Genomic DNA, 12693 nt, shown 5'->3' with positions numbered 1-12693 from the left:
CTTGTGATGCTACAGACCAAATCAAAGAGAGAACACTTGTCAGAGCCATGGACATGAGCCATTGGACATGCAGAGCAAGCAGATGGAGGGTAACCAGCTTCCACCACTACATCCCAGTGGCTGTTTTCTATGATATCCCTCTGCAGCCTGTTGCTTGTAGAAGTGCTTTTCTATGAAATATCAGTGGCTCCTAACAGAGAGCTGACACTCTCCAAGCACCTTCACTAAATGACAGGAGTGTGATGTGCTGTGCCCTCAGGTCCGCTCATCTAACAGAAGCTGCTGGAGGGATGGCAGCCAGCACACATGGACACACAAATGGCACAAGAAAGGTGCTGCAGCTTCTCCCTCTTAGTTTCAAATAGGTTTTTTTTTTCTTTGGAAAATTAATTCAAATCAGTGTACTTTTGTAAGACCAACAAACATTTTTTTTGGGGTGACCAAGCACACACATTGGGATCCTGATGTAAATACAAGGGGAACCCAAGCTGTTTGTCTTGAACATTCCGTTAGTCATTTCTGATGATGTCAAAACATGCTGAGAAACAGCACTGAGGAAAAATCAAACTAATGGAATTGGAGATGAGGCTTTCCTCCCTGAGGAGATTTCATGGAGGGAGAGAGGGCCCCATAAGGTGAGGATGCTGGAAGCCCTAGAAGAATCTAGGGGTCAGTAGGCCAAGAGATACTGACTATTTTAATATAAAGCTGTGCAAAGAGATAACCCAGAAAAGCAGGAACTGTGGTATTTAAATGGCATGATTAATTAGTCATGGATGAGACAAGTATGAGGGGATTATGAGAGGTAAACAAACATGTTAATAACATAAGAAAGAAAGTCAATAAGGCAGCTTTGCTGGCTTCTTCTCTCTGTATTTAGAGTAAGAAAAAAAGAAAATTATGTCCCACAAAATTGGAATGGCCAAATTTGATGCTGAGAAGAAAAATAGCCAAGATAATGAGACTGCAGCTGGTGGAAATCCCTGCTACAAGGTGTTATTGAGGCCAAAGCCTTGGTCAAATTCAAATAGTATTAAGTATTTAAACTACCAGTCAGATGGCCACTTACTACAGAAAAGTGGGCAGAAATTGGATTGGTCTAGAAATTGGACAGTGCATGGGGACAGAGGAAATTCCACAACAAATGTACCATCATGTCCTTGGCTACTGTGGAAAATTTCACCTTAATCTGAGGGTGACCTCACTGATGGGACCTGTTGAGAGAGCAACTTGTCTTCATTCAGTTCCTCATCTACATTTGATCAACCTGGAGTGAAACATTAGAGGGGTAGCTGTAAAAATTCAAGATTCAATTCCTGCAAGATTGGAATTTACAAAACTCATGAGAGCAGGGTAAAGATTATTGTGAAAGAGCTTAGGTGATCCTCTGACAAAATATTTGCGACATTTATTACTCAAGGTGGCGGCAGGTTGTTGTGCATAGCTAACAGCAGGTGCCACTGGATAAAACAGAAGAAAACTTATAAAAAGGAGATTAAGGCTGGGATAAAACAGGGTCTGGAAAGCTACTAAACAGCAAAGTCCTCTGAAGAAAGATCTCTGAGCCATAGAGGGAAGGTGGAAGGTGGGGGTGGTATCATGGTACTGCACAATGATTGTTAAGAGGACACACAAGCCCCACTTGGCTGCTACCAACAAAACTGCCTGTGCTCTGGTACACCAGCCCCAATTAATAAATATGAATCAAATTATTCTGAACCCACACACATAGACAAATCCCCCTAAAATTTGGGTCCTCTGCCAATCCTTTCAGAAACACACCAGCTTGTGTCCTTTTTCTCACACACTCTACAAGCACCAAGGAGTTGGGTGCGAGCACAAAGGTCCGGTGGTGCTGTCAGCCAGAGTTCACCATGGTCTCAAAAGTGATGCAAAACAAGAAGGAACAACAAATGGAGAAGGTTTTCTCTTTTGCACAGATGTAGTCCGAGGGAAGCTCCTGGTATCAGCCATCCACATCTCTATCCAGCATCCAGGGGCGTAGTAAAGCCACTGGGGGAAGCCAGTAGATGTGAAGAGAAACAGCAACCAAATGGGAATCATGGGGAGCACATACAAGGACAGGAGAGCTGCTGCAGCTCTGAGTGCTGCTTCCAGGCAATTAAAGAATAAGGAAAAGAATAAAAACAGGGTTTCAAAACTGCTGGTTTTGAGGAGGGCAATCAGCTGACTGCACTTTGGCTCTGTGCTCTATGATGTGATGTGTGCTGGCCAGAGTAGCAGGAAGGGAGCAGCATCCTGTCATCCTGTGATGACACCTTCTGCTGGCCAGACCCTGGGAGAGGTCTTTTCTGTGCCTGTTTTGGAAGAGAGGGACTGCAAGGAGACTTCTGTGAGGGAGGGAAGAGAGCAAGGTAAAGCTATTCTGGAGAGAGGAAGGAGACTGGTGAGAAACTGGGAAGATTATGGCACTCCTCTGGAAAGACACAAAAACTGCCACGGAAGTCAAGGCTGGAAAGGAAATTGGAGATGACATGGTCCACTCTCCTGGCCAAAGACAGGATCATGGATATAGAATCATAGAATAGTTTGGGTTGGAAGGATAAAAGTCACCTAGTCCAACCACCATCCTGTCTGTGTTTATCTGTGTGATGTCACTGTCTGCATGCCCCCAGAAGGTCACTGCCATTGATGCAGCTCTGTCAGGGTCACTCACATTAGGCAAGCATTGGCTTGTGAATTGAACTGGTTGCACTGAAGGATACCATCTTTAACTTTTATCAGCAGACATTTATTTCAGTTTTTGGAGGATTAAAGGTCTCTCTCCTCTGGAGACACAGCCCTCATCGGTAATAGGTCCTGTTAGAAGCTATAAAATGAAACTTCATCAGAGACTGAAACCAGATCCTCACCAGGCATCACTGGAGATGAACCCGCTTTGGATTTGATGTCAAAATGGTACAATACAGATACAGTCAGGGAGTGTTTCTAGAGCAAAGCAAACAGCAGAAATTGAGAAACAAAACTGCAAAAGGGAATAATCTTGATCATGAAGTCCAGCTAGCCTCTAAAGTAGCTACGGATATAAAATATTAAATATATCCTACACCTGATACCTAACTCCTCCCAGCCGGGCTGTGCAGAGGGCTGGACAGCACAGCATGCTGCAATGCATGAGGCATTATTTAGTCCTAATTCTGCCTGTTCCGGGATTACAGCATTAACACCCAAATCTCACAGTGCAGCTCAAGGAGAAAACAAAAACGAGATTCCCTACGCTCTGCCCCTGGGGTGAAGAAAGCCCTGCGCTGGAGGACGCAGCCAGGAGAGTTATTTTTCAGCAGTCAGACACTTTGGGGGAGGCCACCCGCAGCCCTCAGGACACTTGGACAGGCAGAGAGGACTAGCAGGGAGGGGAGGTGGCCATGGGGGTGACAGCCCCTTGCAGGGAGCTCTCCCGGGGCCAGCACGGCCCGCGGGTATTGCCGGCGGTCACATGCGGCAGGCGGGGAGGGGAAGAGCTGAATAATTGAGGAGCTGCAGCGCCCTCCTCCCTCCTTCCCTCCCTCCCTCCCTCCCTCCCTCCTCCTTCCATCCCTCTCTCTCCCTCCCTCCCTCCCTCCATCCATCCCTCCCCCCTCCCTCCGCCCTGCGTGCGCGGCCGGGAGCCGGGGTCGGCGGTGCCGGCGCAGCCCCCCCGCCCCGCCGGCTGCAGCAGCGCAGCCGCCCCCGCAGCGCCGCCCGCTGCCCTCCGCGCCCGCGGTGAGTGCCCGCTCCGCGGGGAAGGGAGGGAACGGGGTGCAGGGAGCGGCTCGGAGCCCCTCGGAGCCCCTCGGGGTGCGGGGAAGGAGCGGCGAGCTCGGGGGAGATTTGCTCGGCGCCCCAGCAGGGAGCGCGGCCGCGGCCCCCCCGCCACGCAGACGGAGCCGCTTTTGTGCCCCGCTCGGCAAAGGGAGCGCGCCGGCTCCTCCGGGCCACGGGGCACCGGCACCGGGGGACCCCAGCCCGCTTCAGCGTGCCCTTGCCCCGGCCCGGCGCGGCCCCGTGTTTACGGAGTGTCGGGGCACTCCGCGGCGGGGAGGAGGCGGGGGCGCCGGAGCTGACGGCGCGGGATTGATTGGAAACGGGGAAAAACGGAGTGACAGGAGGGATACCGGGTGGCCTGAGCCAAGCGACAGCTCTCGCTACAGGTGACCGCGCGGAACATGCCGCGGGAAGGTCGGGACGCTGCGGGAGGGGGGCAGTGAGGGGAACAGAATCGAGCAGAAGGGAAAGAGCGAGGGAGGAGGGAGCGAGCAGCGATGCTCGCGGGGCCGGTGGCACACTCGGGACCGGTGACACTCGGGACCGGTGACACCCGGGACCGGTGACACCCGGGCCGGTTCCTCGTGCAGCGGCGGCGGGCGCTGTCCGTGGTGCTGAAGCCCCGACGGGGCGGTCCCGGCCCCGCCACGACCCCGCCGCTCCCCGCACACTGGCCCCGGTTACGGCACCGTACCCACCCCCGGCGCCTGCAAAACTCCCAGCGACTTAGAGGCCGGTAATGGAGTTGGCTTCCTCTTTACGTCACCCCGACTCGGTGCTGTTTGTTGATTCCACACGGGTATTTTGGAGCTGCCTGGTGCCAGCCGCCTGCCCGCCTCGGGCCCGGTGAGGTGTGCTCCAGCAGCACTGTGGAAAAGCCTAATCTGCTCTCACAACTGCTCTGCAGCCCGGGTTTTGTGGCCTATTAAATGACAGTTTATACAGATCGACTTATTGCCCTCCTGTCACAGGCTGTGCCGAGAGTTCTCTAACACAGAAAGTGGCACTGGCTCTGGAGAGGAGGGGGAAGCCATGTCTGGCTGACCCCAGAGACGATTTTTGTTTTAAAAGGGCCGTGTCTGATTTAATCTAGCGTATTAAGTAATTAATTCTCCCAGTGTCCCTGAGAAGCAGGCAAATACATTTTATCATGCCAAGGCATTTGTTTAACTGCCCAAAAACTGTCATGAGACTGAAAGTCTGATTGCTAAAGATGTTTACATGTGTTTGTTTTATTGGTACACATTGCTAAGGCATGTGATTTACCAGAGTTGAAAAACATATGGTAAACAAACAAAAACCCTCAAATGAGCCAAAAACAACACTAGAGAGAAAAGTTACCTAGATTAAACTCAGTATCTGTTCTTAAAATGTACTGGTCCATGGGGAATCTCTGTGGCATGCAAACAGAGAATTAGGGGGTCTTGCAGAGGTCCAAGGTCTGATTTCCCATTTTCATCCATTAAAGGTGGCAAAATTTTCCAACCAAACAGTTCCTGATGAGTAGTAAATAGTGTCAACAAAGAATCTTGGGTCCTCTTGACATGAACTCTAATGTGCAGTACATATCTGAGAAGACAGCATGGATGCAATAACTGGGATAAAACAAGTCATTGAACAAGGAGAAAAAAAGGCTTGTTTAGTTGCTCTTCAGTAAGTGGAGATGTAGGAAGGAAGTTTTGCCTCAGCCCTTGAAAACAGACTGCTAGAGTACAGCAGACATCAACAAAAATGACAACAGAATTGGAAGTAAGGAAAAAAAAAAGGAAAGGAAAGCTGAAGCCTGTCAAGGACTGGAGAAAGGCCCTTACAGAGGAGGAATTGCAGTACCTGAGAATTCACTTCATTAAAAAGCAGGGTGGGAGGTGATGTGAATCCTTGAATCTGAGAGCCTCTACAGAAAGAAATTACCAGGCACTGAGTTATTCCTCTGTCTGCCAAAGAGAGGCACAAGATGAACAAGTGTTGAGATGTTAAAGCCAAAACATTCCAATTTAAGGGAGGGATCACATTTTTGAAGAGAGGAGTGCTGATGACCTGATGAAGGAGCCATCAGAAAACATGCTGGTTTCTCCATCTGTTTATGTCAAAATTTGATGTCCTCCCAGAATATGCAACTTAGCCAAAGCAAGTCATTGGGCTCCCTGCCGGAGTAATTGCCTGGAAACTAATGGCCTGAGACTCATACAGAATTAACTCAGAGGACTTTATGGTACCTTTGGTCCTTAATTCCCCAATTAAGGCACAGAGATGTTATAATTTTACTTCCAGGTGCCCCAGTCACCCCTCTTGGATAAATACAAACCCCCAGTGCATGGGATTTTTAACCACATGTCAAGAGCAGGACGAATGAGTTACCAACATCTATTTTGAATCCTCCAATTTTCCAACAGGTTTCATTAATTACCTCTCCCCAAAAATAAGCTCTTTCTTTGTGCATGTTGCAGTAAAGGGAAGCATTTTAAAACATAAATCATTCTCCTCTGGGAGTTATTCATGACTCTCAAGTCAAGACATATCTTATCCTTCTCTATTTTTTTTCGGATTATACGAAAATGATGAAAATTCATTCTTTGTGTAACTTCAGAGTCTCAGATGGGATCACATCAAAAAGGAATCCAGCCAAAATAATTTAAAGGATATATTTGTAGGCTGATTTGACACTACTTCTTTCTGAAGACAGTCTGTTTTCTCAGTTCTGAATTCATGCACATGTAATAAAATTTCTTCCACGTTCCCTTAAAGGCAACAGGAGATTTTTCTAGAAAATTCAATGAGAACAGGAAAACCTCCTAATGGCTAAACTAATGGTTTTTCTCTGCAGCTCTGCAATCCTATTCAAGCAAATAGGATGGCAAGAGCTTGCACAAACATAAACACAATCCTAGGCTCTTCATGAAGCCAAGCAAAAAAGACGATAACAGAGCAGTCTGTAATTGACTTCTTAGTCCCCAAATAATCAAAACTTTTATTTCAGAGTACCTGAGCTATTGAAATTATCACAATGTTAAAGCAATATATTGCTGCTTGGACTATTAAGACATTTTAAAAATAAGAATGTAAAAACAAAGCAAATACTTCTTCAGCTGTGTGTGGCAGTGGGATCTGTATGTCACACAAAAGCAACATTAGCAGAGGGGCAGCATTTGTGACTCTCACATTAATTTTAAAAAAAAATTAAACCCCCAAATCACTCCCAGATTTGTGCCCTCTATTATATATAAAGCCATGGTTGGGTCCAAACATGTCAGTTTGTGAGAGATAGTAGGTCTAGGTATGCAAAGTATCCAGAGCCCAGAAATATAGCAGGAATTTTTCAGCTGCTTCCTATGGATATGAAAACCTGTCCAGAGTCTCACCTCAGTCCAGGGTGAGTCTGCTGAACTCACTCATTAAACCACCCATGAGTAAATGGGAGCAGACTCAGATCCACAGAGATTCCTAAGACATTTCTCGTTTACAAGGAATTAGATGTAGTTAAGCTGTGGTTGTCAATGGGAAAATGCCAAAATTGAAAGAACTGGAAACTGTGATTTTTCTCTTGTATATTGAGAAAAATTCTCTTGAGTTTTCTTGGCTCATTGAACAGCAGTCCTGCTTCCAGACAACACAGTCATCTTCAGGGGACTGGGTGCTCTGGAAAGCATTTATGCTCCCACCACAGCCCATCCCTTGCTGTCACCAGGCTGGAACATCTCTAAGAGAAAACTATTTTTTCCCACAATAAAACTGTCAGAGAGTAAGCCCAGGCACTTATGAAACAAACCCAACGAGATGGAGCCACACAGCACATGACTCTATTGTTTCTGTTCCTCTGCACAGTCACTGTATCAATAATTCATTGAAAGGCATGATACCATAAATTAAATCTACCTGGCAGGTGAACAGAAGAAGAGCTTTAGCAGCACATGTGTTTCCAGCACCACATCCTAATTCTAAGAGGACAGGATCAAAGCGACTTGCTGCCTACAGGGAAATGGGTTTCTGTTGCCATTCTACAACTGTCTATGGGTGTATCTGTGTCAAAACTTTAGTAAACATCTATAAAACCACACATGTGGGCTCAGGGCAGCCCCTCTCAGCAGCCATTGGCTCTTGTTTATTGGTGACCATGACCTCAGTTAGAGGTTTGGCCCATTCCTCCTGCACATCCTCAGCTCCCTGAGTGCAGGCCGAGTTTTCCTCAACAAAGTTTTTTTAAGCTTTGGAGGATGGAGACACCCCTTTGTGCATCACTTCCACACCTGGGCACATTCCACCTGCAGCAGTACAATTAAAAGCTAGCTTTAAACATGTGCCTGAACATTAGTGAACCAGATCTTAACAATGGACCTGTTCAGCTGTGCTAGATGAGCCACTACCCCATGGAGCTCAGCAATGCCAGGGTGGCTCCAGGTAGGATTTGGGCACCCTGGTCTGCTAGTGAGGAAACGTCTGCCTCTCCTGGCTGTCCTTTACTCTCAGGTGGGGACAGACAGGAAGCACTGGGCACAGGTCTTGGACCACTCCAGCCCCAGAGCAATGCACTCTAAAAACATCTGGATTCTCCAGAGCCTTCTCTAAGACACCTGGGCACCAGCAGGTATGTTCCACTCATTAAACAACCAGCTGGGAAGCAACAGGGACTTGGGGATGTGCAATTAATAACCAGGGTCACCAGCTCTGCTCGAAGGAAATTAAGACAGAAAGAAGCAATATGTCAAGTTCCTTTGGTTGAGAGCTCTGGCACGAACAGGAACTACAGCAATAATATTTCAGCAGCTCTTCTCTTACTTGTTTGCAGGCACACCAGTGGAATTATGCTTGCCAGGCAGGGCAGCACACCATGGGGACACTCTACTGATTGTAGCTGGGAGACAAAAGTCTCAGGGAAAGAGGTTGGGTTTTGGGGTCTTGACGCTACGGGAGGTTAAGAGCAGGGGTGCAATTAGCTACTTTAAATTAAGGTAATCATGTTGGTTCACACTGATTCCCTTGCTACATGAGGACATCTCCGGGCAGTGTGTATGCATCGCTCAGGAATATTATAATACTCTTAACTTTTATGCTGTTATCAGTTTTAAGAACACACAATTCTTCATTTAATTCTGCTTCTCTAGTACCATCCTAAAGACTGATTTAGTGTTAGATGTGAGTTTGTAACTCACTGGGAAACATCAAAAAGCCCTCCTGCTGCAGCACCAGGTATTACTCACGCTACACATCACTTAGGTGTTGCAGTGCCTTTGCCTGACTGATGATGATAAATGACTAAACACATGAACTCTATTCTAAATCATCATCTTTGATCCACTTGTGATCACATTACTCACATAACCAGTTGTGCTGAAACGCAGCCGAATTACTCATGTAAGCCAAGGGTTTTTGTCCTAGTGAATAAAAAGAATAAGCAGCAAAATGTAATAAAATCAGCAGGAGCTGCTATTCACTTCCTTGGAAGTGCATTGAACCTACCTCAGGCTTCTGTTGAGGAATTTAGAGACAGAGGTTACAACCAGCCAAATTCCCGCTAGCTCAAGGCTCCTATTTACATATGCAAAAAGCTCCCATTGATTTGCATATGCTACTACTGTTTCTTCTGGAACTTTTAGTAGGCTTGGGATTGAAGAATGCATTTTTCTAGCTTCTTCTGAGGAAAGCAGTTGTTTGAGAGCCTCTCCTGCATTAATTAGCTGATAGTCAAAATAGTGGAAGTGGGGCAGCGAGGCATAATCAATTACATTTGTATAACTGCTGATAGAACACGATAAGTAATTAATGAGACCATGTGCACATACAAAAGATAAATGCATCTGAAACTCTGCAAGAGCTGAATGGTGTTTGTAAGCTTGATGTGCTTACTGTGTAAAAGGCCAGTTCAGACTCCTACTGAATCATTAAAGAAAGGTGGAAAGACTGCTGGTGAGTGACAGTCAGCATTGAGAGGAAAAAGCCCAGCAGTTCCTTAGTGGGGAATAAAGGAATCTCTGTAAAACCAACAATCTTCAAAATAAAACTAGGGGTTTAAAAATAGTGGATTTTTAGGTCCTGTATTTGATATACAGGGGAATTTTTTTCCTGGTTTGGAAGAAGAAGCCTTAGTGTTAAATCAGTTCTCTACTGAAGGATTTGTGTTTTTGTCACTGGGTTCAAAATGCTACCCAGAAATGAAATAAGTTGTCATAATGATGTATCAGCCAGACTCTTGCAAGAGTAAAAATCCATTTTGTTTAGAGAGACTCACACATTAATAAATAACCCATTCTGTGAATTATGTCAAATGAAAAAAGCTCTCCTGTCTGGCTTGCAGAAAACCATAATGACTTTCATTCTGAGATGCAAAAGTATGGATCCACTGTGGAAAGAAAAAGAAAACACAGCCCAGTAATTACAGAGACTTCCTCTTGTGTGTTGTTAAAGCAAAGACAGTTTTTAAAGGAGTATAATTCTAGAAGAGACTGTCTGATGGCCCAGGTCTACAGTTTCAGTGATACAAAGGCAGGTGTTGTCCACTCTCACTGTGAGATGTGGTGCAGAAGATGTATTATTTCATCAAAGAGTGGTAATTACTAAAATTAGCTACTACCTAAAAATGGGGAAAAGCTTGCAGTCACAGACCCAAGGCTGCAGCCATTCCACTGATGCTTCTGGCAGTTGTACTGCTAGAGGAATCTATGCCCAGCATTGCAAATAGGCAACTCACTATTTTCCAGAAAAATTAGAAGATGCTTCTCCTCTTGTGACAGCTCGGGGTCTGCCACTGCTGCTCCCAAAAGCTGAGGTTGCAGAAGGATGTGACAGCATATTTGCAAGACCAGGTTGGATGGAGCCCTGGGCAAGCTGGTCTAGTGCAAGGTGTCCCTGCACGTGGCAGGTTGGGTTGGAATGAGATGATCTTTAGGATACTGTCCAACCCAAACCATTCCATGAATCTATGAGTCAGTGTGAGATAAATCTGCATTCCTGGGCACCCCTCCCATGATGTTTAAAATGCCTGAACATCAGTGGTCAATACGTTGGCCCCTGAAAGCCTGGGCACCCAGACCTGTGAGCCCAAACTTCCTTTAGGAGTTTCATGTGTTCAGCATCACTGTGGTTTGTGACTGCAGAAAGGTGGGGGAGGGTGTATTCAAATAATTGGTATCAATATCTGAACTTGGAATGCAAAATCACACAGCACCATAAATGAGCATTTGAAAGTGCACAGAGCCTCTAGGGTCCTTCTGTAGATGAGCACATGCAGGTACAAAACCATATTGACTTCAACAAGGCATGTCTAGGGGAGCATTAATCATTTTTAGCATTGTTTCTTGTCTGCTTCTGTTGAAAACCCAGATAGATTAGCCACCATGCCCTTCTTTAAGGCAGTGAATTTCTCCATTTTACTGGTGGAGCAACAAATTTTACTAATTTCATGTGGTTTCACTACTCTCCTAGAGAGAGCCTGTCAGAACAGCTCCAGGATGTTCCTGGTTCCCCATCTCCTGCCCAGCTCACCCATCTATTGATTTGCCATTTCCCTGCACTGATGCAGTTTTTAAGGCTTTTACCTTCTCGCCTCAAGACAGCAGTGAGAAACGAGCCTTTTTGCAAATGTGCAAATTGATTATACCTCTTTCTCTGTAGTTCTCTTATTTATTTATTTTATTCCTTTCTGGTGGTTAAATAGCTTTGTTCCAAACCCAAACAGAGCACTTCATGCATATTGCATTATTTACAGCTTGGCATGCACAGACTCTTGTATCTGTCATACCCTGCATCCATTCCTACACTATTCTGCACCATGGAATTGATTGGTACCCATGCAAAAAGGGCAGAAAACAAGTGGAAAAACAAAATGCCAGACACTGGACAGGGCCAAGTGGATTTACCAAGGGGAGGGATGTGCATGAGCCTCTGCAAAAGGAACATTTCAGCTTCCATCCCATTCAGGCTCTAAGAACTCTAAATGCTCCCCATGCATATGCTCCATGTGCATCCAATGCCTAGGAAGGAGGAAAATACTGCTCCTTTCAGTCCCAGAGCTGTTTCTCACTAGCCCGGTGCTCCAGAGCATCCCAAAGGAACCTGGACCCTGCTTGTGAAGTTGGCATGTAATTAATCCTGGCAAAGTTTAGAACAGCTCAATATCAAGGGATCTGCTGGCCTTCCTTGTGACACGCTCCAATTTCACCTCTGAATGTGTCACCTCATCTCCCACCTCATCCAGGCAGAAAGATGAGCCCTCAGCTACCAAAACCTTCTCATTGCTCACCTGCATGGGCACAGATCAGTGCTCAAATATTGATTTGCTATTTACTCAGGAAAAGGGAAACACCAGCTGCAGGACACAAAGAAGCTGTAACATCACTCCCATCCTTCCCTCTGCCTTTCTCCTGATTATCCAGGCAGTCCAGTCTTTCCCCAGCAAGGACAGCAGCTAAACCATCACACTGTATAACCCCCGAAGGCTGGAAAGAGGAGGAAAGGTTATCTCTATGTACATGCTAATTATATCACTGGATTATACATTTATGCTCTTCTAATACTTGCACTATAGATTAGAATACAAAGTTTAGGAATTCTTGGGAACTGCCTCTGGGTGCTTGGCACCCTTGCCTTACGTCCTTGGTCAAATTAAACATTTGCTCTTTTATTTTGCTTGTTTGTCAAAAGAAGATAATGATGTTTAGTCATCTTAGAGCAGTGCTAACACCGACAAAGCGTTCAGAGTAACGCTGTTGGAAGTACCATAGAAAAGTGCCGTTCAACCTCTCCACTTCCATTTTGCCATGAAGACACACAGAAAATATCCCATTTTCTCAGTTGATGCACAGAGAAAGTTGGTCTCAAACCTGCAGTGTTATCAGTGGTTTAATTTAGCGACTACTGTAGTTTAAACTAACCACAGCTCCACTTGAACTGCTCAAGCAGAGGTAAAAATGGAAAGATTAAAAATAAGAAAAGCCT

This window comes from Cinclus cinclus, chromosome 10, assembly GCF_963662255.1.
Source record: "Cinclus cinclus chromosome 10, bCinCin1.1, whole genome shotgun sequence".
In the NCBI taxonomy this organism is placed as follows: Eukaryota; Metazoa; Chordata; class Aves; order Passeriformes; family Cinclidae; genus Cinclus; species Cinclus cinclus.
This window is presented reverse-complemented; position numbering follows the sequence as displayed.